Source organism: Schistocerca americana, chromosome 5 (assembly GCF_021461395.2).
Source record: "Schistocerca americana isolate TAMUIC-IGC-003095 chromosome 5, iqSchAmer2.1, whole genome shotgun sequence".
NCBI classification, from domain to species: Eukaryota; Metazoa; Arthropoda; class Insecta; order Orthoptera; family Acrididae; genus Schistocerca; species Schistocerca americana.
In genome coordinates this window covers 347943868-347952435 of record NC_060123.1, presented here as the reverse complement: position 1 = coordinate 347952435, position 8568 = coordinate 347943868, and the positions used below count along the sequence as shown (strand labels likewise).

Below are 8568 nucleotides of genomic sequence, written 5' to 3'. Positions count from 1 at the left end.
CTAATTGTTTGCTTGTAGCAACTATAAAATATTAAAATATTTCTGCAGTCAATAATGCAAGTTATTTCGACTTTCTTAGTGAGAGTATGTCTGACTACTATTTGCGTTAGTGATTGATTTGGTATGTCTTCGTTATTGGGATTGCCTTCTGTTTAGTTTGCCCCCTTTGATTTCATGTTCTTTCCACTTGTGCTGTCATCATTTTATACTCAAAAGCCCATTTTCCACGCACTAAAAACCATACTAAATATGCGGTGTTTTCGAAAGGAGGAATTCATTCTTCGGAAAGCAAAAAAAAAAAAAAAAAAAAAAGAAAAAAAAAAAAAAACTTCGTCTCTTCCTCTACTATGTGTGTATTAATTCCTGCCTGTATCTGCCAACATTAATGACTGACATGAAAGTCGGCCATATTTTATGAGTTTTAAGGGCTGACCGCTATGTTGTTGAAGTCATGGGTCAAAGTAGAAGTTTTGCATCGCAATCCTCGGTACCTATAAGGGCCTTCTGTATTTTGATTTTGGAAATCTGGTCAGCCCACGCTAGGGACAATATTCTGAGATGTTCTACAGTTTGACCATTAAAGAAGCGAGGCAATACAATAAGATCAGAGGGTCCAGGTTTGTTATTCAGCACATACAGCAGCTTACTGGAAACTACGCGACCCACTTCGCCTGGTGAAACACTGACATTCTGAACTGTATCTTCCATTATTCCTGCAGCCTCCTGGAGAGGCATACTTAAGGTCTAGAGTTTTTTGGTACTGTCGGGAAGCCAGCAACATTGACTTGTGGCGCATGAAAACTGAACTGAGCACTTTAAAACTGTTGAATGCTGACAGACACTATGGGATCAGAAGAAAACTTGTCCATCACTTTCTTCACAGCTCCAAAGTGCTTATAGTAGGAAAGCACTGCTTTAATACATATCGTCCACCTTGTTATCACTAGCTCTAGAGGTAGAGGTACATCAGGTAGCTGGTGCTTGTAGCACTGTACACGAGAAGGACATTTCAAGAAAATCTTCTGCACTGCTGATATCAGGGTATTTAATTTTTGGAATTGATGTCTAAAACTGTCACTCGTTGCAGTGCATGAGCCGTACATGTAACAAACACTAATTCTGGGTAAAATGCATTAAGTAAATTCCCCGATTTCACAATGTATTGTCAAGCATCCATCTGTGTACATCAATAGGCCCCTTTCGTCTTTTAACAGATAGGATTAACGGAGTATATCGAGAAAGTTCAAAGACGAGCAGCACGTCTTATACTATCTCCAAATAGGGAAGAGAGTGTCACGGGCATGATACAGGATTTGGGGTGGACAATATTGAAACAAAGGCGTTTTTCATTGTAGCGGAATCTTCTCATGAAATTTCAATCACCAACTTTCTCCTTCGAGTAGGAAAATATTTTGTTGACTCCCACCTACATAGGGACAACCGACCATCATTATAAATTAAGGGGATCAGAGCTCTCATTGAGAGATAGATGTTTGGAGTACCTAGGAAAGACGGAAAGACACATACATCAGCAAACAGGCTGGCGTGTGAGACAGAATGAAAATGAAAAGTAACCAGGCACGGGCAAGATAGAAAGAAGTATGAAACTTCTTAGCTAAATTCTTATAGATAAGAAACGGTCCAGATGATGATAGTTTCATATTTGGAATTAGGTTCAATACAATGCATAACACAATAGCATATAGATGCCAGACAATCAAATTGTGTCAAGGGTGATACTTTGAAAATATCTTCTACTTGATATACTGATGCTGTGGCATCTAAGATTTCATCACAAGAACCCATTTGGCAATACTCATGCATTTGCAAAAGCACGGCAGTAATAACTGCATGCTAAGTCAGACTGTGGTCTGCTTTTGGTCGTTCTTGCGTACGCACGAAAATGGTCTTTCGACTGAAGATCAACATAACCAACACAAACTAAAACGCAAATCAATAAAAAGTACTGTCTATATTCATAAATGAATAAAACTATTGTACGTATATGAAGTATCAACGTACTCATCATGTAGAGAAATAATACTTTTGCGGAGAAATTTGTTTGTTTTTCTTTTATACATTATTTAAGTAATAGTAACATGTGAAATAATGATTCAGGAATCATTCCTATTCCCCTAGTGCTACATATTACACATGTTCTCACTACCTGAAGATTCGAGAATGAGGGATACTGGCAGAAGTGGAGCTGTGAGGACGGGGCTTGAGTAGTGCTTGGGTAGCTCTGTTGGTAGAGCACTTGCCCGCGAAAGGCAAAGGTCCCGAGTTCGAGTCTCGGTCCGGCACACAGTTTTAATCTACCAGGAAGTTTCATACCTGAAGATTGATTAACGGTTTAACGATGAGATTTTTCATTATGATGTGGTAACCCAAACGATTCAGTATGGAAAGCATAGCATTTGGGAATGCTAATACTTAACATAATTGTTAAATGAACACACCGTCGTTTGACTGTATTGTTGCTTATTTAATTACGACCTATGTTTTGGCCATTTATGCCACTTTCAAGTGTTTGAGTATATTCATTAACATGTATTGTAGGACATCAAGCTCATAATGTCATCGTCGGAGGAAAGATTTTCCTTTATTGTGTTCTTCTAGTTATATTTATCTGAACAGATGTTTAAAAAACTACAAAACATTCTGCGTTTGATATTTATTTTTATCCATGTATATTAGACTGACGTTGGGTTCCGGAGAGATTTAGGGACACCAGAGGCAATACTGACCCTATGGCTTACCGTGGAAGACCGGTTAAAGAAATGCAAACCTACCATCTGCAACAGCAGAAGCTGCCTTTGTGCTGTATAAGGCCATCACAGCAGCAATTTTGACAGTTACTTTGCTTCTTACGAAGACGATGTTGGAAATCGCAGAAAGTTCGAGGTTTTACCCTTAACGGACGTGCAAGAAGTCCGAGAATGTTTTACACAACAGTGCCATGGTGAAAGATTTCGTTTTATACTACATTTATAGAATGATAGATTTAGAGAAGATTTTTGACAGTGTTGACCGGACTATATTTTTCTGAAATTTTGAAGGTAGCAGGAATAAAATATCGGGAGGAAAAATGCTATTTAAAACTTGTGCAGAAACCAGACTGCAGTTGCAAGAATGAGACATGACAGGGAAGCAGTAGTTGAAAACAGTGTAACAGAGGGTTGTTGCCTATCCCCATCGTTATTTAACAGTAAAAGAAACAAAGGAGAAATATAGAATGAAAATTGAAGTTCAGGAAGAAGAAATAAATAATTTGAAGTTCGTCAATAATTCTCTCACAGGTGGTAACGGAGTTTGTAGACTAATCGTACTGGATGGATTGTGTATTGATAGGAAACTATAAGGTGAATGTGAAGGTGACTGTCACTAATAGTAAAGCAATGGTATTGGTACGCAGTCAAGTCAGGTGACATGAACGGAACTGTATCGGAAAATGAAACACAAAAATTAGAAGAAAATTGTTTTTATTGCGCATCAGAATAACGGATGATAGCCGAAGTACAGGGGGTATAAAATGTAGACTGCCAATAAAAATAGAATTTTTGATAAAAAGAGGAATTTTTTAACACCTAACATAAATTACAGTGTTGGCTATTCTTTTCGGAAGGGATGTATATTGAGTGTCGCCTTGTACAGAAGCGAAACGTGGACGATAAGTAGGTCAGACAGGAAGTTTATAGAAACTCTTAAAATGTGGTGATAAAAAAAATATTAAACCCTTGATGGATAGATGAATCTGATTGGGAAAGAAATAAAGGAGCAAATAGAAAGAAGGCAAAGTTTGATAGGACATAGGACACATCCTGATGCACTTAGGTATTGTCAATATGGCATGGAGAGAAGAGTGGGGTGTAAACCTGTAGCAGGAGTCTTAGGCAATATTGTAGTGAGTACGTTCAGACGGGCAGGTTAGTGATTCAGAGATGAGAGGCTTGTGTAGGATAGACTTTGCCTGGAGAATTGCATGTAACCAGTCTTCCGACTGCACATGAAACAACAACTATTGGTTTTGTATCCAAAAGTGACACATTATAAGCCACAGCAAGAACCCAGTTGACGCGTGAAGTACTACAACAATTAATGCCAAAATACATTATCAATCCCAAGCGCCATATGTCTCTGAAGTTTCCAATAGCTCCATTTTAATAGAGAATTTCTTCGCTCCAATCCTATGACGTCATGATTTTCTTTCCGGAATATTTTTGTGTTATGGATATGTTCATCTGCCTGCGACAGTGACAGATATATCTGCTACGTCGCATAGAGAAAGTAAAAATGCAGTAGGTTTTGAAAACCTCATTATCAAAAGCGGTAAAAAGGATGCAACATTGAAGCAGTTCCTGAACTGAATAGCTGTGGAGAGTATCGCTACGTTCGGAAAGTTAAATTACTGCGTCGGTTGTTTATCCACGAAAATAAGTGTTCGTTATTTGTGAGCGAATGCACTTCTCCGAATTACAGTTTCTCAGCAAACAATGCAGGGCAAGCCTAAAGGAGATTACTGTTTGAATGTACTGCCTTCTGCTGCTCCTGACAAATCTCTGGCAATATGACAAAAAGTAATAACATCTAACACCCTAATGGAAATCGATAAATGCCCTGCATGGATAAAGGAAACTGAATTTCCCTTATACTCGTGATTAAACATCATTTAGATTAACTTGCCACCACAGATGCAAGCGAGACGTATACACGTAGTGACAAAGGTTCGTCTATAATTTCTAATTTCAAAAGCATGGTACATATATGTGGGAAGGAGATTATTCGCAATAACTAAGTGAATTTTCATTAATGTATGTGTTTCTTATACTACTGTAGTCATATGCTGCACTTATCCATTTTCCACTTGCGTAATACTTCATTTTACTTAGACGTTTTGGTATTGTGGAATTTTTGTGGTATTTTTGACATCTTGCTGATCTGTGTAGATTTCGTTCTCAGATCCTGACCTGCTATTCATATTCAGAGGAATGGCAAACTTTATGAAGTTCATGACGTTCTGTAGATAACCATTTATGTCAACGATGCTCATTTTTCTCAGCATACGAATGATGTTATCTCCAGAAGAGACAATAGCGTTTTCTGTAGAGTTAAAGGTATTATTTATTCTAATACTCCTCTTTAATACAGTGGTTTAAATGGAATGATTTACATTTAGTCTTCTGCACGTCATTTTATTTTGCTATTTTTGTTTCGTATTCTGAGCTGAATACAATAATTGAGGACAGAAGTAAAGTATTAATGTCAGCGTCATTAAAGACAGACAAGCTCCTTTTAGACAACAATGGAGTTAAAAAAAATCGAGGATTACTTAGCATTGTAATCATTCTGGCCTTTACCTTACTGGATGTAGGGAAACGAAAGAAATGCTAAATCTGGATGCCCTACGGAGACGCAAATCGCTGTCCTTGTGAATGCGAGAACAGAGGTGGTCTCATAGTGAGTATCTGTTGGTCAAGAAATAAAATAAAAATACAAAACCTAACAATTAAGGAAAACCAAAATGTTGCTAACCGTATTTTGCGTTGAAAAGGCAATTTACCCAATAGAACTATAAATCATGGTCAACTGATAGGTGAAAAATGTTAAATCAGCTCGCAAAATGAAGAATAAGTAATCACTTTTCGAGTAATCTTTGGGTCATTGTTTTTATGTAAACGAGTCCCAACAGATGCCGTGAGACGTTCAACAGCCTTCTTCGAACCATTCAGAAGAAAATGAGACCAGGGCTGTTGATGATGGCGTGATTATTGCCCGAAATCACAAGCTAAATAATCGAGTTACTCAGAAGGTGTGGTGGGTTATTCTGAGTCACTATACCCCAATTGCAGAGCTCTCTCTCATCATATCAGAGGATTTTATGAGGGAGAACTTGATTCTCTTCGTATGTCTTACTCCATTTAATATTTCCACATTTAATAATGCAAATTTATTTACTTCTCGCAATCGTACGTAATTTTATTCTGTTTTTCTCTACATTTCGTTCAGTACCTATATTGAATAGTTTACTGCAGCAGCAAAAAATCTGATGAAAGGTACCCATCTATGCGATTTTAATCTTTCCAATTTAACTTTCAGTGATACATAAAGTCTAAATAATAAATAATAAATAGGGCTCCTGACAGAGTTTCTCGACCACTCACACATGCTGCTTTATTTAGTTCATCATAGATCAATTTTACTTCAAACGGTGTATTATACACTCGCCCCGATACCGAAGTAACTACTGATTGTCTTTAACGCTCAGTCTGAACGTAGAGTTTAGGCGTGCTCTATGTAGTGAAATTTTCTAATCATAGATCACGAAGATAGTCGTGCATGCTCCATTGACTGTTGAAGAACAACTTTTAGGCTACTGTTATTAGTGTTGCAGCTAATTCATTTGAACACAACAAAACTTTGATAGAAATCAATGCGTTATCATTTCTTTCACCTGTTCTACGACAAAATTTTGGACTTTGTGTACGTATATCTCACTAAATGCAAGTACTTTTCACATTTTTCTGTACAGTCATTTACCGGACGCGTTGAAATAGGTTAAAATAGGTCTAAAGCATATTTCAGCTTTGCATCTTCGAGACTTATATTGTGATCTCATGTATATAATGCTTTAGAATATGATACACGAAGGTCGCTTTCTTCGTTACTTCAACGTCCACGTCTTTAAGCCGCTTCTTGATTGGTCACGTAATCAGTTTCCACTGTGCAGGCAGAGTCGGCCTGTATACATGGCCGAAAAGATATCCAAGAAACGTCTTGTATGCATGACGCAGTCGAATCATGGGTCTCTGTTAGTATGACCATCACACGGACTTATTGAGGAAAGTCAAAATCATGGTTGCACTCTGCCCTTATCATTATCACAGCCTACAAATACGAGAGGGAATATTGCGGTGATAATTCTCCTGTGACGTTGTAAGCTGACTTTCAGAGTGCAAATAGTGATTACTTAAATATGTTTCACTGTTAGCTCGCGGTACAGCAACGGATAAGGCATGATCGAACTCAAATATTGTGATATTGCTAGTTAAAGTTATTGAAAAAGGTCAAGTTACGTGAGCGAGTAGTAAAATCTTTTGTGATGTAGCTAACTTCCCCCCATGTCACTAAAAGTGTATTCTCTCACCTGTGCTGTCGGGTTATGCTGATCTGGGACTTGTTGGCAGCTATCCTCCACTGCTGTGAACAAGGGATAAGATTCATTTCCTAACCTCAGATTTTTACTCCATCACTATTAACACGATTGCGGATACTAACAGAAATAAGGGAGATATTGGGAACTTAAGGAATATTTAAATAAGAGTCATCATAGACTCAAGTAAACACATGTATTGTGTCTTGAATTACATATAAGAGAGCTAATTTAGAAATGCAATCGCACTGAAATAAGAATCAAATATAATTTTTTGAATGAGAACATGAAATAAATCGAACATTCATTACTCCAGTTAATTTGAGAAAAAAATATCACAAGAAATTAAGAAAGTCACTAGATAGGAGAGTGAGAAATACGCTGCGAAGTAATGGTAGCAGAATACTTGACATTATCTAAGCTGTGGCATGGGTGACCTCATAGTTGACGATTGCACTGTAGAGATGTCAGCATTGTGTTAGCTAAACTAGTTAATGCGACTAGTGAGCGGTAAGATCATTGAGGTTAATCCTCGTCGAAAACTGAGAGCTTTTCTTAGGGTTCTAATGGTTTCAATACACAGGGAAACGTCTGAAAACATGGCGCCTAAATTGCAGGTTTATGTGTGCAAGAATCTGACTGAAGCGGCCTCTCAAAGACTAACTAAAAGAGTAGGTGGTCCTAGATGAAATATCCAGCCTTGAGGACAATCGTCAACTATCAGAGTTGGTCTGCCTGTTATGTCCAACCTAAACATGTCTTTGTAGCCGGTTCCGAAAGCACCTCTCTCGGATATTAGGATGTCAGCCTTAAGCGACTTTTTATCACTAATTTCCGCTTGCAGGTGTATCGCTGCATATAGTGGAAGACGCTTTCAGAAAACTGATATTGTTTTAAGGGAAATATCCTCTAGGTCGTGATTTGTACCTTGCTAAAATTATTATATGTCTTTTCGAAAAGGTGAGGGAAAATACTCCTATGCTTATTGAACATAATTGCTCCATTATTATACTGTAGCTCCGTATAAAACGAATATGAATGTCTATAAGGTACATTACATATGTAGAATTGTGGACAGATGGGAATGCCTCACGGGAAGCGTGCAAGGGATAAGTCATTGCAGTCGCGCTATTCATTTGTGTCCTCGGTGGCTCAGATGGATAGAGCGTCTGCTACGTAAGCAGGAGATCCCGGGTTCGAGTCCCGGTCGGGACACACATTTTCAGCTGTCCACATCGAGGTATATCAACAACACCTGTCGGCAGCTGATGGTTACAGTTAGTCATCATTTATTTAAATTCTTTAATGAATATCGCTAACACGTGGCGTGACATCGCTATCAGTGTGTACGTAAATTAATAATTCAAATCATAAATTTCGACGTTGATCTTAACAACAATAGAAGTGTTTACTCGTAA

At 37.9% G+C, this 8568-nt stretch overlaps 1 non-coding gene across 1 annotated transcript; it reads left to right on the top strand.

The window, feature by feature from the left end:
• Positions 1-8290: 8290 nt before the first annotated feature.
• Positions 8291-8365, top strand: Trnat-cgu. The gene has a single exon. It is a non-coding gene; the product is annotated as a tRNA-Thr (tRNA).
• The last annotated feature ends 203 nt before the right edge of the window (positions 8366-8568 follow it).